General features: G+C 40.5%; 1 long non-coding RNA gene across 2 annotated transcripts in view; it reads left to right on the top strand.

Annotated features, from left to right (window-relative positions):
* The window catches only part of LOC147911749 (uncharacterized), a 190,738-nt gene that overhangs the window by 73,045 nt on the left and 89,969 nt on the right, over window positions 1–27,724 (top strand). The window contains exons 6-9 of one of the 2 annotated variants that reach the window (XR_015550666.1): window positions 10,203–10,323; window positions 11,957–12,071; window positions 22,817–22,903; window positions 25,995–26,487. This is a non-coding gene — a long non-coding RNA (uncharacterized LOC147911749). Of the gene's footprint in view, window positions 1–10,202; window positions 10,324–11,956; window positions 12,072–22,816; window positions 22,904–25,994; window positions 26,488–27,724 lie in introns of those variants that run through there. The other variant, XR_015550667.1, reaches the window with a different exon arrangement.

Below are 27,724 nucleotides of genomic sequence, written 5' to 3'. Positions count from 1 at the left end.
GGCAAATCTCATTAATGTATCTCTTGGCTGCTGCCCCAAGCTCAAGAACTTCTCTTCCTTTCTTCATCACATCTATTTAAATGGCTGAAAAGATGGTCCACTGAAACTAAGACGGGGGCAGCAGGGAAAGGGTTAAGCCAACAATAACTCAATTACTCCCCCTAATTTTGTTTCTTATGAAATATGAGGCCCTGTAGTTGTCGCCCTAGTTTTCTTTTTCCTTGGGATGGGAGTATAGCTTTACCTAACTATTCAAAGTGATGTTGAAAGGACAAAGAAAAGCACTGATGTGAAGAGGGAAGTTCTTTGGCAGAAGGCAGGTGCTGAGGGATTTGGAGGTTATTATAGAAAAAATCCTTGAAGCTCTTGGTGCAATGCCTTGGTGTAGTAAGAAAGGCAAACAGGATAATGGATTGTATCAACAGAGGGAGCGAACCCAAATCAAAAGACGTGATCTTGTTACTGTATGGCCCGATATTGTCCCTCTACAAAGGGCTGGTTGGCGCTAATCAAACACACTGCACTGCCGGCCTAATCACCTTGTCCTCAGAAGCCTATTGTGCTGGGCAAGGCCCAGTTCACAGAACAGCCCGGATGATGATACCCGTTTTTCCAACGAAGGAAACAGAACGAGAGGTATAGGCTTTCTCCTTCATTACATTTTTTGCCCTGAGGTACAATGCAAAATTATGTAATAATAGTATCCCCGGGGCCTGATCCAAACCCAGGGGAAGCCACAGCAGTGGGGATTGCAGCTCTGCTTGGGAAGTAAGCACAGCTGGGAGGAACAAAGCATCGACTGGGGGCCCTCTGGTTTTTCCACACAACATTTCTGTACTGCGGCTCTTTGCTATGCTAAGTGGGCTACCAAGTAATTGGACCTACCCCTATGGCGGGGAGGAGACAGAGAAAGCTGGAAGGGCATAGTGAGAAAACAGGAACTGTTAAACTGGGGAGTCTGGTGGGGGTGGGGTTAGTGGGCGGAGGACTTTGAGCAGCTCCTCAAAACAAAAGTATGAGGTAGGTAGAGAGAGTTAGTTTTAATATTAAACCATAAGTCTTGGCATTTTCTGTTTGGAAATGGGATAAAAACTAGCTAAATATTAAATGTCTGGAGTTAAGAGGAAGCTTTTGTGCACTTTGGCAAGTCACCTTTTGGGGCCTCGGTTTCCTCATCTGAAAAATTTGAGAGAAGGGGTTCCACTTGAAATCTAAGTTCCCTTCTAGCTCTGATATTCTGCAAGTCTGCATCGTCATGTTGTCTTGATTTTCATCTTTCTGTGAAAGTCAGTTGGGGGCAGCTAACTGATCCAGCTATATTGAGGCTCTGAATGATTTGAATCAGCTCAGGGACAGAATTAGATTAAAATGTTTGAATCTCTTATACTGTACACAGGAATCTTCTTTTGGCCAACAGATTTATGAAGAGTGGCTTGCTAAAAAGTACTTGCTCGTTTAGCCACCAGTTTTAAAAGGGTGGAATTGCTGGAAGTCTAGAGCTGCTACATTTTACAGCTGTTTTAGAGGCTGTCTCCCACTGTCCCTCTCTCCTTGCAAGGTTCAGAAATTCCTGGCTTTGGGTTCATATGGCTGAGGCCAATCAAATGCTTTCATCAGCTCGCCAATGGAGGTTGAGTGATATATTGCCACCAGTTAAAATTTGACCTACTCAATGACCCTCTTGCAAACATTAATTGTGCAGAACATCTTTCTCCTCCAACAAGAGTATCTTCTTGAAAAGGCCACTCATTTACTTAAGAGTTAGTCCAACTCATCCAACTTTGTTACAAAGCTTATCTTGTGCTACTTGGTGCAAGGATTACAGGGGAAAAGAATCATAGAGGTCTAAAATAAAGGTTAGGAAGAGACTATTTTCCTCAGAGACTTTGCAAACGATTACTAAAAAGGACCTTCTGAACTTCTATGAGATACTTATTTACCATAACAAAAACACAGCCCTAATCATCAGAGAATAGAAAGATGTATAACTAAGGCTTTACTTTAGCCGTGAAGGATTTTGTATAAAACCTTTGATTTGCCATGGGAAAGGAATGGCAAATTTTAAAGTGTAGAGAAATATCAAAACAGAATAAGCAATGATGGTCTGTCTTTCAAACCGGTTGATGGCTAAAGATAGGCTCTTTTTATTTAAGAAGAAAACAAACCACATTAAACAAGCATTTCTTATCATGGAACCAATTGTATGCAATTTTATACAGATTTTCTAGTTGATCCTGTTGTGTGCCTTTGGAGGTATTAGGAGGGCATTGTTCTGAGATGTGCATATATCTAAAAGGAGATTTTTTCTTTTTAATGAAAGTACAGAAGCTGCAGAACAGGAAAAAAACGGGAATCGTCTTGAAAATTACCTAAACAAATCCAGCTAACTACCGACATATTCTTTCTGCTTGATTTGATCCACTTCACCTATCATTTTAGAAATACTGTGCTTTTTAGGAAAACGATGTTAAACTGATCTGGAAACCTTGAGACTGTCTGCTGCATCCATGCTGTGTTTGCGTGCATATGCCAACGCAGCCAACACAGGCATGTTTTTTTAAATTAGCTTTTCCTTCCTGGAATTACAAGGTAGAGAAACTTCTTTTTCAGGCTCATTTCTTCATGCATCTGATTGGTGGAGAGGAAAGAGCAGTGAATGGGGAGTTGGATGGCTTTTAGCTTGAATCCCACCTCCACCAATTTGTCTCTATGACCTTGGGCAAGTCACTTAACCTCGGAACTTCATCTATCAAATGAAGGAGTCAGAATTCCCTCCTGCTTTCAGCATCTGTGAAAGAAAATGTTGGTGAGCTTGTCTTGGTAATTATATCAACAATCCGATGCAAAATCCCCTGGAGTAGCTCTCTATCACTCCTGGGGGCAGGGCACTGTACTTCCGGCCCTGTGTCACCTTTGCTTTTCCAAGTTGGGAGAATGCCTGGAAACAACCCTGTAGGGGAGGTTTTATTGTCCTTGTTTTATGAGGAAACTGAGGCCCAGTGAAGTTGTGGTTTTCTCACTCTTTCACAGCTGACAAGTGACCAAGCAAAGGCTGAAACCCAAGCGTTCTAACTCCTCATCTAGCCTTTTCACCATGCTTCTAAACAAACTGGCCTTCCCACAGTTAGCTTTCAGTGAGAAATTAGCTTTGTTTTGAAATGCATCTGCTAAAGAGAATTCTTCAGATCCTATCCTAAAGAACATGTAGTGATTAATATAAAATCTCCAGCTAGGCAACTTTTACACATTCATCCAAGTCAGAGAGATACAGAACCAAGGTTCCCATGGCAACCTTTAGCCTTCCCCTTTGAGGAAGTGCATTACTGACACGGCCCTTCCTCAACCAATCCCTCAATACAGAAGCTTGAATATAAAGACCCTGGTAAGCTGGCCCTCTCCTACTCTGAGAACAAGGCAAATACTTTTGTCCCTTCCTTTTTCTCCTTCCCCTTCTCCAAGTTTCCTTTACGGACCACTCTGTCCCCTGCCCCAGCCACAGTCAGGCCGGAATTTTTGTGACAATTTTCTTTTTTTCCAGTGGGAATTATTTGTAAGGTTTTTTTTTTTCAACGTGGGAAAATAAACTAGGACTAAAAGGAGAGTTTCAGTTCCTTCCTTCTTATTTGGGTGATGGTGGACAAGGTAACCCTGTAGCTAGGTTTATCATTCCGGGTACTGGGTTCATCTCCCCTTCTGTAGGGAGGCTTACCTTTAGGCTGACAGTATGGACTGAAATCATGGGCAAAGGACCTCAATTCCTTCACTCAGAGGTGGGTTCGGGTCTTCTCTGGCCTCAGACATGGGTGGAAGGACTGGGAGGGGTATGCTGCAACTCTAGCAAGACTCAAACTGTCTCCTAGCTAAAGTGTCCCAAAAAGGCAAACTTACTTCATGATAACTATAAGGCACTTTAGCCCTCAAGTATTTTAAGTGTGAATCTCAGTTTCACCTGCCCTTGTCTCCTCGTCTTCTAATCTAATAACCTTTGGAAAAAATAGTAACTCACATTAGCTTCTTCCAACTTGGTACACTGGTGCCTTGGATGTGAAATAAATCACTGGGCTCACTACCCCTCTGCAAGGAAGTCAGCAGTGACCAAGGGTCCTTTCTGCAAAACTTTGGGGAGCAGTTTTCTGTTGGCACTAACCTACTTTCATAATATAGAGAAATGGGATTTTTCTTTGCCATCCACATCCATTGACTCAATTTTTCAACAGTAATGAAGTGATATTTAAAGAATCACTTTTTTTGTTTAAATATTTTTTTTTCAGATTTACCTAGATATATTTCGGATCTGGAAGGGATTTTACTAGCCTTGCTATCTTCGAACTGGTCTTTAATAGTGGGACTTTTAATAGTGGGACTTTTAATTTTATTTATTTATTTATTTTTTTTGTGAGGGAGATCAGCCATGAGCTAACATCCGATGCTGATCCTCCTCTTTTTAGCCAAGGAAGATTGGCCCTGAGCTAACTTCTGTGCCCATCTTCCTCTACTTTATGTGGGACGTTGCCACAGCACGGATTGACAAGCGGTGCATCAGTGCATGCCTGGGATCCAAACCCATGAACCCCGCGCTGCCGAAGCAGAGCGCATGCACTTAACCACTTGCGCTGCTGGGCCGGCCCCTAATTTTTTTTTTAATTGTGGTAAAATACACATAAAATAAAATTTACCATCTTAACGATTTTTAAGTGGCATAAAGCACAGTAACATTGTTGTTCAACCATCACCACCATTCATCTCCAGAACTCTTTTTATCTTGCAAAACTGAAACTTGGTCTCCATTACACAATAACTCCCATTCCTTCAGGCCCTGATAACGACTATTCGACTTTTTGTCTGTATGCATTTTTCTATTTTAGATATTTCATACAAGTGGAATCATAAAATGTTTGCCCTTTTGTGACCGGCTTATTTCACTTACCATAATGTTGTCAAGGTTAATCCATGTTGTAGCATGTGTCAGAATTCCTTTCCTTTTGAAGGCTGAATAATATTCCATTGTATGGATATACCACATTGTGTTTGTCCACTCATCTGTCAATGGACACTTGAGTTGCTTCCACTTGTTGTCTATCATGAATGATGGTGCTATGAACATGGGAATAGGGACTTTTAATTTTTTTCTATGAAATCTTGTAGATACCTACATAGAAGACTGATAAAAAATGATAACAAGATTCTCATTGTTTGGTGAAAGCATTTCATTGTCAGGACAAATATAAAAGGGACTGGTCCATTCAAACTTCTTTTTTTCCAGGCAAGGAAAAGTCAGTCCAGAGAGGGAAAGAACACGTAGTAGGACACCCAGTAAGTTAAAGGCAGAGCATCTATAAGAACCAGGGCTCCTGACCTTGCTCTTTGCTATTTCCACTCTACTTGGCATTACTGGTTCGGGAAATGATAGCATTCTTTCCTAATATCTGCGTTGGGAACAGAGAAAACATTAGTATAATCCTGGGACAGTACTTTGATAGAGAACATGGTTTATATTAGGACTTGCACATTGAGATAGTTGTGAGTTTTTTTCCTGTGTCATTTCATTTTGCTCCAATAATCTTCTAGTAACAGTATGTGGTTTCCAGAGTGGAACTGCTGACATCGCTAACCAGGCACATCATGATACTCTAGCTTAGGAATGTGCTATTTGATTAATGAGATAATGGTTTCAGAGCCCTTTGAGCTGCTCAGAACAAAGGCACTGGATAAATTCAAAGTGTTATTATTATGGCATTATCTCAGGACAGATATTTTGCTAAATATTTTCATTTCAGTATTAATCTTCAGATGTCTGCAAACATTCAGCTGCATTTACAGAATGATGCTTTTAAATAAGCCTGGGAAAACAATTGGATATCATAGAATATACTTGACCCTACTGAGTATTTCAAGATAACTGAAAATAGTTAGAAATGATGGTACCATAGCAACAAAATGAAACTTTAAAAATTTTGAAACCTATCTTTCCTAGAAAAGATTCTGTATTAGGTTTAATCTTTTTTTCATCTTTAATTGACATGAGTTGCTTTTCATGATGTTAATTTTTATTAGCTAATCTCATCCAGGATCAGCACAATTAAGATCTGAATGGTCATTTGTCATTTATCAAAAAAAAATTGGGAAACGCTAAGTGTTCTTCATTATAGCATAATGGATTTCCAGATCTTCTTCGTTTTTAAGACGAGTCTGATTTTTTTTTAGGTCATCTCCACTTCTTGAAATTCCATACCTCTCATATAAGGGCCATCAAAGTGACAGGGCGAGCAAATGAAAAAAAGGGAAAAGCAGATCTTCCCTAGAGGTGGAGAAGTTCTCTTTTCGCTGCGGCTCACACAGCAGTGTCCTGGAGGCTGGAAGTAACTACAAAGGAGAGGATGCTCATATTTGAGGCTTAAAAGGCAGGAAAGAAATCAGCATTTACTTAGCTGCTGTTAGGTGCCAGGCACTGGGCTTGGCCCAGTCCTAAATATTATCTCATTTTATACTCACGCCAGTGCTGTATCCCTCTTTTTTATACTTGAAGAAACCGGGGCCCAGATTACGTAATTTGCTCCAGTAAACTGACTGAGTCTGAATTTGAACATAGGTTTTTTTCTGTCTGATTTTTCTTCACTTGCACCAGCCTTATTAATTCTGCGTATGGAGAGAAATAGACTGTTTGCAGTTGTCAAATATACACATCGTTGTGGTCACATCTACATATTTTAATCCACAAACACAAATGTCCAGGCTTCAGGGTGTGGGGTGGGGAAGAGAACTTGAAACAGCAGGAAGGAGACAGACAATGGGAGATAAGAGAGAAGGAGGCTAGAGCTTAGCGTTTAAGACCTGGATTTAAAGCCTCCCTTGACCACTTCTAACTGTGTGTACTTGGGCAAGAAACAACCTCGCTGAGGCTCAGTTTCCTCACTTGAAAAACAGGGATAAACAGTACTCATCTCATAAGGTGATAGTGCCAGAAATGTGTTCAAGCCCGGAGCCTGGTGCTCAGGAAACGTTCTCTGTGGTTACTTTTATCTCCAAAAGACTCTGTGTTCTGACATATCGCTGGATGTTTCCAGACAGAAGTGTAGATTAGTGATTGGGAAGGCAGCTGACAGGATTGGCCAATCCAAGTCAGAACACACAATATGGAGAAAGAGGATTTACACCCAGGGCTCCAGACTCCCCTCCTGAAGATCACGGGAGTTCCCAGAGCTGGACTGAAGCGTCAGTTGCACAGGGACAATAATGGGAGCTTTTCGCAGTTTGCAGATTGTTGATATAGTTTTTCAATTATACATTTTTTTCTCCCGTAAATATTTATTAAACATTTAGTGCCTGCTACTATTCGTTCCTTCATCCAAAACACAGTTTCTGAGTGCCTTCTCTGTTCCAGACAATATTCTTGACACTGGGGAAACAACAGTGAAAAAAAAATGAGGACAAAAATCCCTACCCTCATGGAGCTTACGTTCTAGTGGGGGAGGGAGATTATAAATAAGATAAATAGTTAAAATAGATGGTATGTCAATGATAAGGGCTAAGGAGAAAAAAAGTAGGCAAAGGGCATAGGAAGTGTGGACAGGGTTTGAAATATTTGATGGGAAAGCCCTTCTGAGAAGGTGATATTTGACCTGAAGGAAGTGAAAGGGAGGATAATTCCAGGCAGAGAAAACAGCAAGTGCAAAGCCCCTGAGGAGGGAGCATGTTAGGAATGTTCTAGGAACTCAACGAAGGTCAGAGTAGCTGGCAGAATGAGTGGGAGACTGGTGATGGGGCAGGAGAGGGGCAGGAACAGGGAAACAATCAGGTAAGGCCTTGTACAGATGATTTTTTGTAGATGAAAAAATGAGCAAGGAACTAGCAAATGAATAGAATAGAAACTTAGAAATAAATAATTTCTTAAAAATGTTTCAGATACTGATATTATTGTTGTTATTATTATTTTGATACAAAGACATGTACACATATAATAAAGCCAAATATTTTTGCAGGCAAAATGGTTGTCACTATTTTATGATGTGCCACAAAGGTCCCCACGACTTCCAAGTTCTTTGCCATCCGAACAAGTTGGCCAACCACAGCTAGTAAGCGGCAAAGGTACAACTAGAACCTGGGCCTCCTGACTTCTCGGCCGGGGTCCGCATGCCCCTCCTTCGTGCCTGAGGCATATCCTGCAACACAGACTCACTCAATACCACAAATGGAAGTGGCCTTGGAGGCCATCTAATCCAACTTCCTCATCATAGAGATGGGAAAGCTGAGTCACAGAGAGTAAAAATGACCTGCCAAATGGTAGCCAGTGTGTCAGCGACATAGCTAGAACCAGACTTCTTGTAGGCAGGCTCTACACCCAGCTGTTGTTTTAGAGGCAGCTGTGGCTAGGAGAGAATTCATACCGTGGCCTGGGACCAAGATCTAGGACCTAAGGGGTAGAGCTAAGTTGATTTTAGGGGACGAGGTGACTAAAGACTCTGGGCTGATGCGTTGTTGCAACCAAGGCAGGGCCTGGTGTTAAAGGGATCCTGTGCCTTCTAGGGGCTGGGAGTGGGGATAGACCTGGTGAATTTGTATCCTAGAACATTTTTGAACATCTTGAGAAGGCCACCCATGAAGTTCATATGTTTCCTTGCTGATTTGTGTCTTAGGTGCTGTGCAGATGTGTCTGGAATCTGTTTAGCTGAGAAAATACCATGCGGTGGCAAATGTTCTTGCTGTGTGGGCTGAGCTGGTTGCTTCTTGCTGCCACCAGCCTATGTTGAGTCTTTTCTTATATTATAGCAAGTTGGTCTGAGGTGGGCACGTGGCAGAAAGAAAGAGAACCTTCTAATAACCATCTGGGGCAGCCTAGCTGTAAGCCAGTGTGTGCAACACAGACTCACTCAATATCAGAACTGGAAGTGGCCTTGGAGGTCATCTAATCCAACTTCCCTCTTATGCAGATGAGAAAACTGAGTCACAGAGAGCAAAAGTGACCTGCCAAAAGTTAGCTAGCATGTCAGTGACATGCTAGAACTAGACCTCAGATCTCCTTTGCCATATGTACTGGAATGTGTGCTGACCCTCCAGCTTGCAGATGATACCATGACATCTCAGATAAGGGGCAAGGCCCATTCATGATTATAATGTGCTTATTATTAGAAATTTCCAGTTGACTGACTTAATCTCTTGAAAAAGATGTAGCTTAGGAACTTTCCCAAGCTTTGCTTGGGGTGGGCATTGATTAGTTCCAGGGTCAAGTTCCTTTGCCCATGGCTTGAGTTTGGAGAGGTGGAATTGGGACCAACAGGAGTCAGTCAGAGGCTGCTCCCCTGGAAAACCTGCCTAATGCCTAGCAGTGTAGAGTTTAGCCTGGTCTGCTTCCAGTCCTCTACCTGTGTGTAGGCACTTGTTGGAGTTCACATCCATCCAGTCCTTTCTGTGTCTAGCCCTCTCTTTCACGGAAGCTTGAGAAGCAGACATTGCACAGCCTGAAGAGCCCACATCTGCAGTGGAGGTGCTGGGAGCCCACTAGTGAGGCAGCTGTGAGTCCTTAGACATGTGTTAGTGCTGGTGGCTCAAGGCCAAGTGAAATCTCAGGCTCCAATCATGTGGCTACCCTCTGTAAAAGTTGGCTGTCTGAAAGAATGCAAAAGGAAAATCAGAACCGCCTGTACACTTCTCCCTGTCGTAGTTGGTATTGAGCTGAAGTTCAATCCCACTCAAGTCCCACTGATGTTAGGGAGATCCTTTAGTATCATTTGGAAACCCAGACACCTGGTTTTGCCATTTGTACACTCTCATGACTCATCGCCATACTCCACTCACCTCTGAGATGCGAGTGGCTTTCCCAGCTGGAGGTTGCCTTTGTGTGGATTGTTGGTTGGCTGCATTTCCAGAAGGGAGTAAAATGTTCATGGCTTAGGTGTTATCTTGGAGATCAGGACAAAAAAGTACAGAATAACACGATGTTGCTCTGTGAAAACTGGAATGTAGTTATCTTGCTTCTGGGAAAATGTCATATCCTGGTCAATGACTGAGATAAAGGAAGGAGCCAGGGGTCTATGAAATATGCTTGAGGCACTCTTTAAACCCCTTTTGCGTAGGCTGCAAACTAGCTACAAGTAGATATGCATTGTGTTCAACCGCAACTTTTTAATGAAAAATAATAGCACCAAAAGAGGGTGGGGGTAGAAGTGGGGAGGTGCTTGGAACTGACAATATTGTATTATTTTCAGAGAACTACAATGTGTTCTGCTTGAACAAAAGGAAGTTGGGCTGTGATAATATAATTCTGGATTCCATGGAATGTTGTGGCTCAGAGAGGCAAGAGATAAAAGACAGAGAAACAATATAGTGGTAAGTTTCGGGGGTTTTATTTTATATTAAAACATCATTTATCACAAATATGGACTGAATGTGTGTAGAAGAAGATTATTATATTTCTGTACCTCAAAATGGCAACATGCTCACTAGGCAGTGCTTTGTATTATCTGAAAAATACCAAGGGCTCCTCATCTTAGCCTTTGTCCTAAAATGCTTGCAAAATAATTCCCAAAAAGGTGTGCTGGCAATCAATGGCCGCTTAGCCAGAGGGAAATAAATAGCCCACTTGAAACTACCTGAGAAACCTCTTTACTGTCAGAACATATGTCCATGCCCCATTGCCCTGTGTTCGAGCATGTTTCTTCCATTACAGATCAGGGTGTGTGAGTTAGAGAGCCACGGAACCATAGGCCAGACATAATTTATGCAGATTTGCCCAAGTTTATATAGTAGTTTGTTATTCAACACAAAAGCAGCCACCATAGCAACCTCAGGATCACAAAATGCTTATGGTACCTCTGAGAAACAGATCATCGTCTTGCAAAGATATTGAAGCTTACGAATGTTCCACAGCCACATAGTTCATCTTTGCCCTGTGTGAACCGGAGAGCCGCGTGGCTAAATGCTTCTTTCTTCTTGGTGTGATCTTAAAGTCCCATTAATACGCTGTGTGCGTTAGGTAAGCTGGCTAGCAAGCAGATTTGTTCCTCTCTCACAGTTTGTTTTTCATTTTCATTTCCTTAATGATTTGAAAACTTATTTTCAAAGGTTCCTCGGACAGGGCCCAGTGGCGCTGTGCTGGGCCTGGCTTCCTTTGCTGCCAAAGTGCAGACCCTCTGCAGTTGAACAGAGCAAGGCCTTTGAGCTGCTAACTGGTGAGGGATACAGTAATGAGCTCCAGCTGTGAAGTGCAGGCTCCAAGGAACTGGAGGGGAGCCCAAATGGAGAGACTCTGGTCGATTCTGGGAAGCCTGGCTTTTGGTGCCCTTACCTCCCCTGTTTTGGTATCCAGGACCTAGGGCCAAACTCAAGCTGGTGGCCCTGCTTCTGAAAACCCATAGGGAACTGCAAGTGTCCTTCACGTGCTGGATGCGGCAGACTCCCAGCCCATGGGTCTTGGCTTTCACCTGTTTTAGGCCCCTATAGTGGAGTGCAGATAAACTGGGTCTCTAAAAAATAAACGCAATCTCTCATTTGTAGGGTCTGCAGATTTGTAGGGTCTGCAAATTCTCCTACCATAGCCCGATTTCAAACTACCAACAGCTTAACAACTGGCCCGCAAAATTCCTGGAAATTTAACCAATGGCTCCAGCACGCTGTTGCCCCAGGTTATCTCATTTGTTATCCACAGCCGGTCTCACAGATAGGTTGGTGTCCTCAAGCCCATTTAACAGAAGAGGAAACAGGCTCAGAGGACTTCATGCAGGGATTCTCAAACTTTATTGTGCATATGAATCACCTGGGGATCTTGTTAAAGGGGGAACCTGTGATTCTGCATTTTTAACAAGTTCCCATGTGACAAGTTTCCACAGTTAATTAAAGGTGCAGTCAACCTCTGGAAAAGAAGAGGAGGAGGCTAAAAGATGGCTTCTCACAACTGACAAATCACACTCTGACCCCCTCCTCCAAGCCACACCCTTTGATTCCTCAATCAATTCCACTACAGGAATGTTCAGGGACCCTACTTGGCCCTCCCAGCAGCCACTGGCAAGGACTATAGGACACAACAGAGACCGCCCTTTAGGGCAGAAGGGGAGCTGGTTTTCTCTCCAGGCTCACAGGTTAGTAACATGCACAAGGCAGAGCTTTGATTTGGGGCTGCAGGAAGGCCTTTGGCATGACCCAATCCTGGTCATATAAAGCAACCCCCTTCTGTTCTTGAGTTTGGTCACATTATGTGACTTTGGGGGTATTCCACCCCTAGGGATTTGCTCAAATGCTATATTTTCACTCCTCTCTGGGTCTTAGAGGAAAATCTGTTGCTGCATATTGTAGAGGAGCCAAAAATTGATGCCATTTTCTGTTCAATTGACAATTATAAACTCAGGGGCTGAAATCAGCAACCCAGAAAACAATTACAAATGAGCTAATACGGGTCCTGTTTTCACTCAAATTTATCACCTAAAAATGAAGACTTGGAAGGACTGGAGAGATGATTGAGTGGAGAAACCCAAGGTAAGGAGACTTTGTGCCTAGGATGGTGCTGAATTCTGAGAAGGACACACAACAGTATTCCTCACATCAGAGAGCCTGAAATCCAATCGGGCAATGTACACCCATGAGACAGTTCAGGTACGGGCCATCATATAGTACAAAGTCCAATTGTGCAATAAGATTTAGCTTATGTTTATTGTACAAATTGCTGAAATGTGTATGGGCAGCGCTACTGTCTAGACTGCCAGAGCACAATTGTCAGGGGAACGTTCTCCATTCCTGTTTTAAGACTTTTCATTCAATGGGGCAATCAAAAGATTCAGATGTATCCAAGATATTTTCTAGTTACTGGAATGCATGAGCAAAGGATTCTTTTCCTTTGGAGATTGTCTCACAATCAAAACCATCTTTCTAGTAAGATGATTTTATCCCGATACTCAGCTCCAATTCTTTTTTTATTTTCTTCGCCTGAGTCTGGACAAAGCAAGTGATTCATGACGATCCATTTATTCGCTGCCAAAATGTATGTTTGCTGTTATAGAGACATAAGCTTAACTGTGTCTCTCTCCTTGGCTTTATCCTCCTAACCAATCCCATTCTGTGTCAAGTACAGGAATAGCTTTGTGTTTATAGGGCAAGGGTGTGCATGGGCACATATCTTCCACCTTCCAACCTGTGGAAATCCCCCTCATCCTCTCAGGCCCAATTTGAAATGCCATATTCTCTGGGAAGCCTTCCCCAATCCCCATAGTTAGTTAGAAACTATTATATTTTCCTCTAGTCTGCAATTTTGAGTCCTGCTTCTCAATGGTAGCTTATATTTCACTCTGCCTTGCCTTAGAGGTAATCATCTCAGTATCTTTTCCCTTTTCCTACTTCCACCCTGGCTAGGATGTAAGGTTTTAAGGCCGTTAGGTCAATAATAATTATAATTATCAATTACTTAACACCTGCTAAGTACCGGTCATTTTGTAAGAGAGTATTTTAAAACTGCAAAATAACTCTCTGTCAGAGGCCTCGTCATCCCATTTCGCTGAGGCTCAGAGAGGTCAGGCAACTGGCTTGGGATCTCCCAACTCACAATACTATTAACCTGACTCAAAGCCCACATTCCTTCCATTCCACTCCCCAGCCATATGCTCTCCTTGAGGGCAGGGACTAAGTGTTCAGTAAGTTGTCGAATGAATATGTACATGAAGGACTATGTGTTACTCTGCTCGTGGTATCAATAATGAGGTGCTAAAAAAAGGGCTTGCCTCCAGGCCAGTGCCTCTCCTCTTGTGGCCTCCCAGAGTGGGTCACTCAGGTCTCCTTTCCCTCAGTCTTTGTGTACTGTGCTATGGCCCTAGTTGTCTGTTCCTTTCCTGTCAGTCAGCTAGCTAAGCTTATAAATGAACACACTTAGATGCTATTGTGTTAATGGATGCTGATAAGATTTTTTTCATTTATTCATTCATCATTTGCATATAAAATATTTAACGTACAGTGCCAGGCACGTAGGAAGGACCTTATAAATATCTGTTGAATAAATGTGCTAAACCTAGAACAAAATTGTTTGTGGCAATAAATGACAGGGACACAGATACTGTTAGGTTAGAGCTATTTTTTGGCAAACACATCCAGGTACCAAGGAATGTGCTAAATCAGGGACACCAAGATGACTAAGACAGACGTGGTCTCTGCCCCCATGGAGCTTACTCTCTAGTAGGTGACACATTTGTATTTTATACTAGGGTCTACTTGAATCAACGTCCTAATCTAAAGGAGTAGGGTAAAGAAGATATTCTAGGGCAGGGGTAGGGAGAGATTGAAATTACCATGCAGGGCTTCTTGCCATTGTGCTTCATTATGAAGCATGGATTCTAGGCTTCAAGTATCCCTAGAGGCTTCCCCTTCCTTCCCCTTTTAGTTCAGTTATTCTCAACTGGGGAAGGAAGTGGGCAGACCTCCTTAGGACGTTGTAGCATCATTTGCAGTGAGTGCTCTCACCACTTAAAAAATTATAGAACCACCAAATGAAAACATTCTCATCATAAAAAGCTTCTAATAATACCAATGTCACCTTCCGACTTTGCCTCAACCCCATTCTCCAAAAGTAATCACAATTACAGTTTCTTGCATCTCCTTTCAGACATTTTTCTCTGCATTTACAAAATCATATGTACATATACACATATATAATGATTTTTTAAATATAAAAGCAACTGTTTTCTATATGTTCTTCACTAAATAGCTTTTTAGGCTAACAATATATCTTGGATATCCTTCATTATTGCCACATATAGATCTACATTCTTCTTCTCTTGTTCTTGTTGAGGAAGATTCACCCTGAGCTAACATCCATTGCCAAACTTCCTCTTTTTGCTTGAGGAAGATACACCCTGAGCTAACATCTGTGCCAATCTTCCTCCATTTTGTATGTGGGTTGCCACCACAGCATGGCTGCTGATGAGTGGTGTAGGTCCATGCCTGGGATCCGAATCCATGAACCTGGGCCGCTGAAGCGGAGCACACCAAACCCAGCCACTACGCCACGGGGCCAGCCCCTCTTCTTTTTATTAAAAAAACTTACCTGTTCCGTTTAAACTGCTGTATAGTATTCCATTGTACGTATGTGCCACAGTTTATTTAACCATTTCTATGCTAATGGATATATAGGTTGTTTCCAGTGTTTACTCTTGTTAACAATGTCTCAGTGAACATCCTGGGCCATCCTCCTTGGCACATATGTATCAATATTTCCCTAGCGTACCTATTTGGAAGTGGAATTGTTGGGTCATGGGGTATGCATGTCTAAAATATTGCCATATTTCCCTCCAAAGTGGCTGAATCAATTTACATTACAACCAATAGCGTATAGATGCCCTTTCCCTATAACTTTGTCCAAAATGGATATTATAAATTTTTAATTGCTCCCAATTTGATAAATATAAAAGTTAGTATCTCATTATTTTATTTTAAAATGTTCTGATTATTCGTGAGTTTTGACAACTTTTCATATGTTTATTGGCCATTTGGGTTTCCCTTTCTGTGAATTCCTTGTTCATATGACTTATTTATTTTTTTGTTCCTTATTGATTCATTGGAACTCTTTATATACTCCAGATATCAATTATTTGTTACATATGTTGCAAATATTTTTGATGGTCTGTCACTTGCCTCTTAACTTTACTTATTGTGTCTTTTTATGTACGAAACTTTTAAAGTTTTATGTAATCAGCTTTGCTTATTTTGTATTTTATGACTTAGGAATTTTGGTTTTGCTTTAAAAGGTCTTTCCCACCTTAAGAATATGAAAATATCATCCTATATCTTCATACAACATTAAATATTTTTACATTTATATTGAGGTCTTTAAGCCATCTGAAATTTACTTTTGCATATGGTATGAGATAGGGATCTAACTGTTTTATTTTCTCAAATGAATATCCAACTGTCCTTACACAATTTCCTGAAAAGCCCATTTTCCCCCACTGATTTTAAGTGCTACCTTCACCATGTACCAAAATTTTCATGCATACACAGGTCCATTTTTTTACTCTATTCTGTTCCATGGAGAGGACTTTATCAATGTACCCATTGCCACAGCCATTGAATGGAATATTTGCACAAATACTGCTGATCCTTTAATACTTATTCCATTCTTTCAAAGAAAACTCAATGCTATTCACAATTTTTTTAACTAGGTAGAATATTAGTAAAAATATTTTGTTTGAGAATATTATAGCCACTTTCAATGACCTCAGAGTTACTTTATTCCAATAAGAGATTAATCATTATAATAAAAGAAAATAAAATCAGAAAAGATTAAATATTGGTTCATGTAGCCACAGTCTTATTTTTCCCATTAATATGAAAGGATATGCTGAGCAAATTTTTATGTCAGAAGATATTGGACTTTATACTTGATCAACTGACCTAAAGGACCTAAGACTGTCCTACTTTATTCACATCTTGAAAGCAAATCTTACTCCAGACATTAACTTCTGAAAGGTCCTTTTAGAAACAGGGTTAAAGAAAAATATCTGCAGAATGCAACATGGTACAAAGGGAGAAAATGATTATTCAGAGCACCATGTTTTGTAAGCACAGAAAAAAATTTTAGAAACATTTATAATGATGCTGGAAATAGCCTTCTCCAAAATGATTATCCGTCTATTGAGTAGAATAGTTGCATTTTGCATCTCAGATGTTTGTGGCTTTCCTATAGGAATGTGTTAGTTTTGCTTTTGCGTAGGACACCAGTACATCGTGTGGATTTTCCTCAGGGAAAGTGATGAACATTATCTAGGAAAAAAATGATTGTGTTGTAGCTTTCAGTGGTGCCCTTTTGGCTTTTGATGTGTGGCTTTTGATGCACAGTTGATGACTTGGCGTCATATTTCCAGTACAGGAAGATATAGAGTCAGACAACCTTGGTTCTTGTTTCAGTTCTACCACTTACTTGCTATGTGACTTTGGGTAAGTCGTGTACCTCTTTGAGCCTCAGTTTCCTTATCTGTTCAACGGTGGATCAGACCACTGGTCTGCCTATTTCACCTCAGTGAATCAAATTATTATGAGAATCAAGTGAGGAAATGAACAGAAAAAAAAGCTTTAATCACTGTAAACATGAAATAAAAAGAGATCAAGGGCTGGCCTGGTGGCATAGTGGTTGATTGTGCACTCCACTTAGGCAGCCTGGGGTCCACAGGTTTGGATCCCAGGCACGGACCAATGCACCGCTTATCAAGCCATGCTGTGGCAGGCGTCCCACATGTAAAGTAGAGGAAGAGGGGCGTGGATTTTAGCCCAGGGTCAATCTTCCTCAGCAAAAAGAGGAGGATTGGCAACAGATGTTAGCTCAGGGCTAATCTTCCTTACCAAAAAAAAAAAAAGAGAGAGAGAGATCAATATTAAAGGACACCTGAAGAATATGCTCTGATGGTCTTCAAACACTACGAACCAGCAGGAAAGGGGCTAAATGGAGACAAGGGAAAAATAGCCATGAGAGAAAAATGGGGAGAAACATAAGAGGAAGAAGGTTTGTGGTAGAAAGCACAAGGTCCAAGGATTATTTTACCCCCTCCCCTGCTTGTTACAAACCTAACAATAGGGAACCTCTAAGTGGAGGATTTTAATATTATAGTGTAGTAGTTAAGAGGTTTAGAAAAAGGAAGTCTGATTCTGGTGCACTAGAAGTGTCAAGGTATTGGGGGATGCGGAGAGGGAAGTAACACTTACTGAGTGCCTACCACAGGCCTAGCACTGATGCGACATGGTTTACATACATGATCTCATCTAGTCCTATCAAGAAACTTGCAAGTTTGGATCTTAACCCCATTTTACAGATGAGGAAATAGATTTGTGAATGTTCTGTGCCCCCTGCTGGCTAGCACAGAGAACTGATCTAGCTCTTTCCCACCAGCTCCTTTCTTCCAGCTGAAGAGTCTGAATCTCTACATCTGTCTATCTTCTCATCTTTAATTGCTTAACTACACCTCAGGTAATCTCTCTTTCATACATATAGACACCTCTATGCTTTTTAATTGTTTTTTTTTCTGTTTTTACATTTTTTACTTATTTATTTATTTCCCCCAAAGCCCCAGTAGATAGTTGTATGTCATAGTTGCACATCCTTCTAGTTGCTGTACGTGGGACGTGGCCTCAGCATGGCCGGAGAAGCGGTGCGTCAGTGCGGGCCGGGGATCCGAATCCTGGCCGCCAGCATCGGAGCGCGTGCACTTAACCGCTAAGCCGCGGGGCCCGCCCCTCTATGCTTTTTACACATCTTTTTTGTTAACTTCTTTTTTTTTTTTTTTTTTTTTAAAGATTTTATTTATTTTATTTTTTTCCCCCCAAAGCCCCAGTGGATAGTTGTATGTCGTAGCTGCACATCCTTCTAGTTGCTGTATGCGGGACTCGGCCTCAGGATGAACGGAGAAGTGGTGCCTCGATGCGCACCCGGGATCCGAACCCGGGCCACCAGCATCGCAGCGCGTGCACTTAACCACCAAGCCACAGGGCCGGCCCTTGTTAACTTCTAAATGTTGTCCAATCACCTTAAGAAATGTTGTTCGTCCTTAATTTCTTTGAGCCTTGGTTCATTCATCTATAAAAATGGAACAACTCAAAGGCTAGATGTGAGGTTTAAATTTGATTATGTATGTGAAAGCGTGTTGTAATCTATAAATCTATAACCTCTAGATTTAAATGTAAGATATTGTTACTTTTCTCTAGAGAATGGTCATTATTGGAGAAAGACATTTTAGGGCGTTGTCTTTGACCATCTTCTATTCAAATATGTATCAATAATTGGCAAAATGTAATAAAAACTATGCCTAGCAAATTTATATATGCCATAAATCTAAAAAGCATTATAGAAATTTTGACAGGTTGAAACAATTGGATGAAATTATATTTAAACAAAATAAATGTAAAGTTTTCCTTTAAGTTCAGAAGATTGCAAAAGTACAAATTTGGGGAAGACTGAACCTATTGGTATTAACGGGAAAACACTGTTTTGGTTGTGTTAGTACTGTAAGGCAGCTGTCAAAAACCTAAGAAGCATGTAGGACATGTTAATAAAGATGCACTGTCCAGGTCAGGGGTGGTGATGGCCCCACTAACTCTTCAGAGACAAGCTGAACTCATGTGTCATGCTTAGTTATGGGTATTACATTTTAAAGAACACTCATATTATGAAAACTTTCAAACATACACAAAAGTGGAGAGAATAATATCATGAACAGCCACAATACTCCTCTCTTGAATTCAACCATTGTTAACTTTTTGCTACTTGCTTCAGCTAGCCTCCTTTAGCTGTCTTGCTGGGGTATTTTAAGGCAAATTCCAGACCTCCTGTCATTTCACCCCTAAATACTTCAGTATGCATCTCTAAAAAACATGGGCATTTTCTTATATAACCACAATGGCATTATCACACCTACCAGATAAACAATGATTTCTTATTATCATCTCATGTGCAGTCCATATGCAAATTTCCCATGTTGCCTTAAAGACAATTGGTTTGTTAGAAGTGGCATGTAACCAAGGTTCCCTACATTTGTTTGTAATGTCTCTCAAATGTCTTTTAAACTCGAGGAGTTTCTCCTCAATTACTCCCATTGTCTTCTTAAAAAAAGTCAGTTGTCCTTTCTTATATTCTGGATTTTCTGGTTGCTTTCTTGTGGTGCCATTTGCTTGTTCCTCTATCCCCCAGATTTCCTATTCACTTGGCACTAGCTCTAAAGGTTTGATCAGATGCAGTTTATAGACATTTCTGGCAAGACTATTTCATGGGTCCTGCAGTGTACTTCCCATTGCATCTCGTCAGTAGGTGCGCAATGTCTGCTTTATCCTACTCTTAAGTGATACTAAAATTACTCAGTGGGCTCAGGTGGTGACAATAGGCATTGTATTTTCCAAAGAGTCATAGAAAAATTGGAGTATGATCCAATGAGGTAGACTGATGGTGAGAGGATGGAAGCTCTGGTGTCAGGAATATGTGAAGAAATTGGGAAGAGGAGACTGTATTAGTTTTCTATTGCTGCCATGATAAATTACCATAAATGTTGCAGCTTAAAACAACACCTATTTATTATCTCACAGTTCTGTAGGTCAGAAGTCTGGGTATGCTTGACTGGGTTCTCGGATCGGGGTCTTTGAAGGCCAAAAATCAAGATGCTAGCAAGGCTGTGCTCCTTACTGGAGATTCTCGGGAAGAATCTGCTTCCAAGTTCACTAAAGTGTTGGCTGAATTCAGTTCCTTGTGGTTCTAGAGCTGAGGACTCAGTTTGTTTGCTGGCTGTCAACTGGGGCCAGTCTTTGGTCCTAAATGTTGCCTTCATTCTTTCTCATGCTTTCCTCGTGGCCTCCCTTCAGCAACAGCTGGTTGAGTTCCTCTCAAGCTTTGAGTCTTTCTAACGTCTGCTGCTGCATCTCTCTTGCCTCCAGTTGGAGAAAGTTCTCTGCTTTTTAAACCTCATGTGATTAGATTGACCTGGCCTGGTTAATCCAGGCTAATCTCCCTAATTTTAAGGTCTTTAACCTTACTTTCATCTGCAAAGTCCCTTTTGCCTTTTGCCGTGTAACATAACATATTCACACGTTCCGGGATTTAGAGCATCGACATCTTTGGTGGACCATTCTGGCTACCACAGTGGGGTTAGGGCTGATGGAATGTGCTGGTTCAAAGTTATAGGGAGGCTGGCTCGGGTGCAATATATCTCAAGACTCTGTGAAGACCTCCACTCTGCTATAACAGAATGGCCTGACCAGTGGCAGCATGTAAGCACAGGTCAGCTGACCCATATGTCAGCCATGTGGGAGGCACCCCCCTGCAATGGTTCATAAGTAGACAGTATAAAACAGTGGTTAAGAGCAGACTCTGGTTAACAGTGGCTAAGAGCCAGACTACCTAAGGTTGAAACCTGAGTTTGAGTTTGGCAAATTATTTAACCTCTCCATGCCTCAGTTTTCTGATCTGTAAAGTGGAGATAATAGTCCTGCTTTCAAGGGTTGTTTTGAGATTGGAATGAATTAATACTGAATTGAATGAGTTAATAAAATGTGCAAAATGTTTAAAACAATCCCTGGCATAGAATGAGCACTTTATGTATTAGCCATTATTTTCTGAAAGGAATGAAAATTTGTGAAAGTCACTTGGAAGTTCAAATTCCTGTAGACATGGAGGGTGGTGTTTCTCCATAGTTGTTTCTATCATTTGTGCAAAGGCAGTTTATATATTTGCAAACTATTTTCTTAACACACAGGTTAATAGACTCTTGATTACCAAAAAGGATCATTATATGTCATTACAAATTAACAATTAGATGAGTTTATTTCATATTTCCTAAGAAACAGAAAAAAAAAATTCAAAGTTCTTTACATTGTATCCAAGATCCAGCTTACCAGCCCAAGCTTACCTTACAGTGCAGCCTTTGGTCTGGTTACGTATCACCTCTGAGCCTTTGCTCCTGCTGTATTCTTTTTGCCTAAAATGTCTTTTTCTTCTATCCTCTACTGGTTTTCTCTCTACACGTTCTCCAATACATAGTTTCAATTATTTCTTTTCCGTGAAGCTTTTTCTCAATCCCCAAAGTCAAAATCCATTTTCCTTCTACTGTTCTGCTTGTATTTATAATTTTTTGTTTACTTGTATGTTTTTCCTATTAGACTATAAGCTTATGAAGGACAGGGGCAGCTTTTTTAACGCAATAGACTCAAATATTTGTTGACCGTGGTCTGCTTGAAAGACCACTAGACCTGGAGTCAGAAAAACTCCTTTGTTCTTTGTCTAAAAAACTTTGTGTCCCAGCTCTGCTACTTAGTAGCTGTGTAACCTTAGGCAAATATTTAACTTCTCTGTGCCTCAATATCTCCATCTTAAAAATGATCGTAATTGTACCTCTCTCACAGGACATTAGTTTATAACATATATAGAAGTGCTTAATATTGTCCATCGTGCCTAGATATATGGCATAAGAGACATTTAGTTTCTCTCTTCTAAAGTATACACCACTAAATACTGGACTGTGATTTAATGATGTTCAAATACAAAGAATTACAGCACTAAAGTCACGATCATTTTCCTGATTGTAAGAACTCTTGTGAGTTTTTCATGTTTTTCCCCCACAAAGAAACCCCTTACTTTCAAAATAAAGATTCCATTCAGGGACAGGCCAGTGGCATAGTGGTTAAGTTTGTGTGCTCCGCTTTGGTGGCCTGGGGTTCGCAGGTTCAGATCCCGGGCGTGGACTTACGCACTGCTTATCAAGCCATGCTGTGGCAGGTGTCCCACATGTAAAGTACAGGAAGATGGGCACGGATGTTAGCCCAGAGTCAATCTTCCTGAGCAAAAAGAGGAGGATTGGCAACAGATGTTAGCTCAGGGCTAATTTTCCTCACACACACAAAAAATAAATAAATAAAAATTAAAAAAAAAGATCCCATTCAGTATCTTTAGAAGCCAATTTATTCCATATTCTCTAAAGGCTAACTTGATGGGTAAATTTAGATAGCTAGATAGGTAGATATATAGAAATATAGATACATCTCCAGAAATTGTAGATTTGATAACTTTGACTATATAAAAATATGAAATTTCTGCATGAAAAAAAAATACCGTGAACAATGTTTTTAAAAATTCAATAAGTGGGAAAAATATCTTCAATGCATACAATAGAGGGTTAACTTTGTAAATATATAAAGAGTTCTTAAAAATTGATGTGAAAAAGTGAAATAACAATAGAAAACACTAGGTAAAGCATATGAACAGTCATAGAAAAAAATATGAATTGATAATAAAGATAGAAAAGATGCTCAATCTCATTTATAATTAAGGACATTCAAGTTAAAACAATATTGAGATGGTATTTATTTTCCTCATCAGATTGTCAAATATTAAGAAGTTGGATAAAGAGCCAGTACTAATCATGGTGTAGGAAAATGGACATGCTCACACATTGTTGGTAAGAAGGTAAGCTGGGCAGTCTCTTTACAGGATAATCCAGCAGGATCAGTGAAAATTAAAATGATGGGTACTCTTTGACTCAAAAAATCCACTTCTAGTAATTTTCCTTAAAGATAATTGCATGTTTGAGATACACATACACATATACATATACATATTCATTACATCATTTATAATAGCAAAAAACTAACAAACTGGAAATAGCCTAAATATGCATCAAAAAGGGGCTGTTGAAATAAATTATGGTGCATCCATGTAATGGAATACTTAGCCATTAAAATGAATAATCTATTTGTTGATATGAAGAAATGTCTAATAAATATTAAGTACAAAGTCTTAGGAGTAGGGTGTAATTTATTTGTATAAAAGAACATACATGTATCTATATACCTGTATATATCGAGTTTATTTCTTGAAGGATACATGAGAAACTCTTAAAAGTGATTACCTCTAAGGAGTGGGACAATTGTTGTGAAGAGGTGGAGAGAGGAGGGGGGAAAACTGTCGTATTTTAATCTTGCTCTTTCTTCCCCCTCTCTCCTTTTCTCAAGGGCATGCAGTACTGCTATAACAACAACTAGTCTTAAAATATTATGTCAAGGTCTCATTGGACAACTAGATAGTTTGGAAATATTGTACTCTTTCTCAACCTTGAAGTTAAAAACATCACAACTTCCATACTTCGAAAATAGTAACTTATGTTGATTTTTGGTATACATAAACCAACTTACTGTTTGATATACTTTTAAGAAGAAACCATCATAAAGTAGATGACAAGCTCCCAAGGCAGTACTTAAGTCATAGTAAATGCTCAATAAATGTTAGCTATTGTTGTTGTTATTAATCCTTGATGGTTATCACTCTTCCATTAACTTGCTGCATGACCTTAACCATGTCACTTCTCTTCTCTGGGCCTCATTTTGTCCAATTGCACAGTAAGTGGAATCGGACTAAATAATATGATGTTCTTGACTCTTTTGGACAGAGTTTCCTCATCCTCCGCTCTGCTTCCCCTCTCTTGGCTAGAAAAGTGGAGGGTATGCTATAGATTACCTAGATTTCTGACTGCTCCTCAAGGAGCTCACACTGATTTTCAAGAGGCTTAAACATAGTGCTGTGTGATAAAAGGCCCACTCTGGCTGGGTGTTATATTGTGGTCTCTCCTTGAAGTTAAAAATAAAGATACCTTTTCACTTGAAGTGATGAGGAAAGACTTGTTAGGTCATCTAGTCAAGAAGCGGCTTGGCTTTGGGGACAACGGTGAACTTATTTTAATCTAGCGTGAGGGGAAGTGAAGTCATGAAATTTCAAGTTATAAGGTACCTGAGAGGCCACAAGGAACAGTGGGTTTTGTGATGAAATCCTACAACACAGAGGTATTCATATGAGAAGATAGGATGAATATTACCCACTTATTAAATTAAGCAAAGGAATTCTGTCACTTACTGGGGAGCTAGAGTTCATTTTATTCCTTAGAGAAAATATTCCTTTTGATTTTATAGAAAGGGAGGGTCTATCTCTTCCCAGTCCTTCTTGCCCCTTCCCTTATACAAAGGACAGTGGTACAAGAATATTCCTCGATGTTCTTTAAAATTATTTTGTCTATTACAGTGATCTCAGATAGTTGTTTTGGGATCAGTGTACATGAAGGAATCAAGGTGGCCATGAGAACAGGCAAAAGCAAATGCAGGTTTCATTTCTTCCTCCAGTTCCATAGTCATCTGACTATGACTGTTAATTGATGTCTCTATCAAATTTTAGAAGTCTCTGCAATATCTGCCATGTAAGTTAGACAAAAACACCCATGACCTCAAGTGAGCTAATCAGCAGCTCCCTGGCCACAGAGCTCACCATGAAGACTTGGAGCATTTCATTATGTATTTCAGTGGGGGAAATAAATTAAAGAGACCAAGCAAAACTGCAACTACAGCAAAGAAAATTATTAGGATTAGAAATGACTGAGGAAAAAACTCCAAAGTATTTCTGCTCTTTTCTTTTCATTCTGTTTTCTAGTCCCACTTGCCAAAAGGCAGGTAAAAGATGTTTGTGGAGTTAAAAAATATCACCAGGATCTTGACATTTATGATGATAAGAACAAACCCTTCAATCAGTGATACTAACACCCTAAGTACCCAGGCACTCTGTCATTCAACAGAGACGATTTTCTGCTACAGGGAGTCGGGATGCTGGCCATACACTATTTAAGCACTAAAGAAGACAAAGGGTCCTCATTTTATGACAACCGGTCTTTTCTATCATCTGCCCTCTGCCCCAGGTTATTCCAAACACGGGCAGTTCCTCTTCTCAAGTTCTGAGCTCTCTCCGAGCTTTACCTAAAAGGTATTTTCATATAATAACAAGAATGAAAAGAGTAATACTACTTATAAATAGGAACAGCTTCCATGTGATATGTGACAAGTGGCATAATAGAAGCTTTCTATGGTATCTCATTTACATCTGCTATCAACCCTGGAAGATTAGCTTATTTATTTCTGTTTTATAGTTAGAGAAACTGAGATACAGAGAGGTAAAATATCTTAACTGAGATCACTCGGCTAGTAAGCTGGAATCTACATTCAGATCTACTTTGAATCTAGACGTGCTCTGCTTAACCACTATACAGGCTGCTGCTCCACGATCTCCACTGTTTACATGTATGTGTGAGTGTGTCAGGAGGATGGGAAGGAAATAGCTTTATTGGGCTTAATACCAACATCCAATGAGACAGAAAGTAAAGGGGCATCAGTATATAACATGCAAAATGAATATCGGATGATTTAAATCTCCCTGGAAGAGATGAGAGCTGGCTGTCTTGCCTGCTGCCCACCTGTTGAAAACTGCCCCTTGAGATGGACTTTTTCGTTGAGATTCTTGAGCCCTAGATAGTGAACCCTTGAACCTCCTTGCCTACCATGTTTCTACTTGTGCCATCTTTGGCCTCACTAGCCACTTACACTGGCCATTCCCCAGTTAGGTCCGCTACTCCTTACCGTGTGAGTATCACTACTCTCCTCCATTTTCTCAAATCTCCACCCTCCACCGTTTCTCCCTAGGTTGTGGTTTCCATGACTGCCATCTTTTATATTTTTCTATGTAGAAAAAAACTCTGAGGTGTGAAAGCAAGTTCTTCTGGAGAATTCCACCTGGCCAAATGCAATCTGCTTCTCAAAGGAAGCCTATAGAAGTCAACTCCAGGTGTGTTTGCAAAATTGCCCTTTACTAATTTGGAGACCTAAGGTCTGAGAGCTTGAGTTTCTACAGAGAGAGTTGTGTGGGACCAAAACAGTCCTGGGAATGGTTTTAAAGCTTCATTAAGATAAAACTCACAGAGAAATGTTAGAAAGATCTCAGTTCTCATTATACACTTTGTAAAAAAATGTCTTTATGGATCATTCAGTGTGGGCAAAGAAAATGTAGGCGGAAAGGAAATTTCCCATTTAATTAGCTGTGGTAGGCAGAATTCTAAGACAGCCCCCAAGATTCCTGTCCCCTGGTATACATGCCCTGTGTAATCTCCTCCTCTTGAGTGTGGGCGGGGCTTGTGAATGTGATGTGTTTTCACTCCTGTGATCACGTTATGTTCTACGGCAAAGGTGAAAGAATTTTTCATATGTAATTAAGTTCTAAAATCATTTTACTTTGAATTAATCAAAAGGGAGAATATTCTGGGTGGGCCTGACCTAATCAGACAAGCCCTTTAAAGAATGTCCAGGCATTCCTTGGAGGGAGAAGTTTGAAGCCAGAGAATTGCTTTCCTGCTGGCTTTGAGGAAGCAAACTGTCATGTCGTGAAGAAGGTCACATGGCAGGGAATAGCAGGCAGCCTCTAGGAGCAGAAGGCTTCAGTTCTACAACCACAAGGAACTGAATTATTCAATAACCAGTGAGCTTGGAAGAGGACCTCAAGCCTGAAATGAGATCACAGCCTCAGCCGACACCTTGATGTTACCCCGGTGAGACCCTGAGTAAACAACCCTGCTAAACCATGCCCAGACCCCTGACCTATGAAAACTGTGAGATAATACACGGGTGCTGTTTTCAGCCACTAAGTCTGCAACAATAGAAAACTAACAGTCATTCTGCATTTTCTCTCATTCTTTTCAGGATTATGTGCATGCTGTGATACAGGAACATTATGTATATGCAAGTGAACAGAGCAATACAGTCCACAGCATTATTTAGACATGTACCCGGGCAATGGTATGCACTTCAAAGAGTACTTGGTGGATATAGAGTAAAATCAATGAAATGTTAAAGATTAACGACCTTGCTGAAGTGATATCTGGGGGAAATTAGTAACACCTGGCCTACAACTTCTTTGCTTTAAATCAGGGACTTATAATGTTTCACGATTACACTACTCCTGTGTTCCATCTTATTCACCAGCTCCCTATCCATTTTATAAACCAATTTACAAACATGGTTCCAACTTTCAAGTATTCATTCCTGTTTGACTTTATGGCTGTCCCCTCACATGGTCACCATTCTTTTTTCCTTAATCTTGGCCTCCTCGCTACCTCTTCTCTAGCTTTCCCCAGAATAAACATTTTCCTTTTACACATGTACCTGTTCTTTCAAATTCAATCTCATGCCTGTGGTGTTTTGTCACATCCTCTTCTGGAGTTGTAAAACTTATCAAGGGAATTGTGGGGAAGATATTTGTATGTGCTGTACTCCACTAAAATGTTTTAGACAATCAGGCATGGTTTTGGAGTTATTGACTCTGAAGAAAATTAGGGAACTTTCATTTTCTCAAATCTCCATCCTCTTCAGTTTTTCCCTGGATTGTGCTCTTTGTGACTGCCATCTCATATATTTTTCTAAGTAG

This window comes from Ceratotherium simum, chromosome X, assembly GCF_057802395.1.
Source record: "Ceratotherium simum simum isolate JZ-2026a chromosome X, ASM5780239v1, whole genome shotgun sequence".
NCBI classification, from domain to species: domain Eukaryota; kingdom Metazoa; phylum Chordata; class Mammalia; order Perissodactyla; family Rhinocerotidae; genus Ceratotherium; species Ceratotherium simum.
Note: the sequence above shows the minus strand (reverse complement) of the source record. Positions and strands in the feature narration are given on the sequence as shown.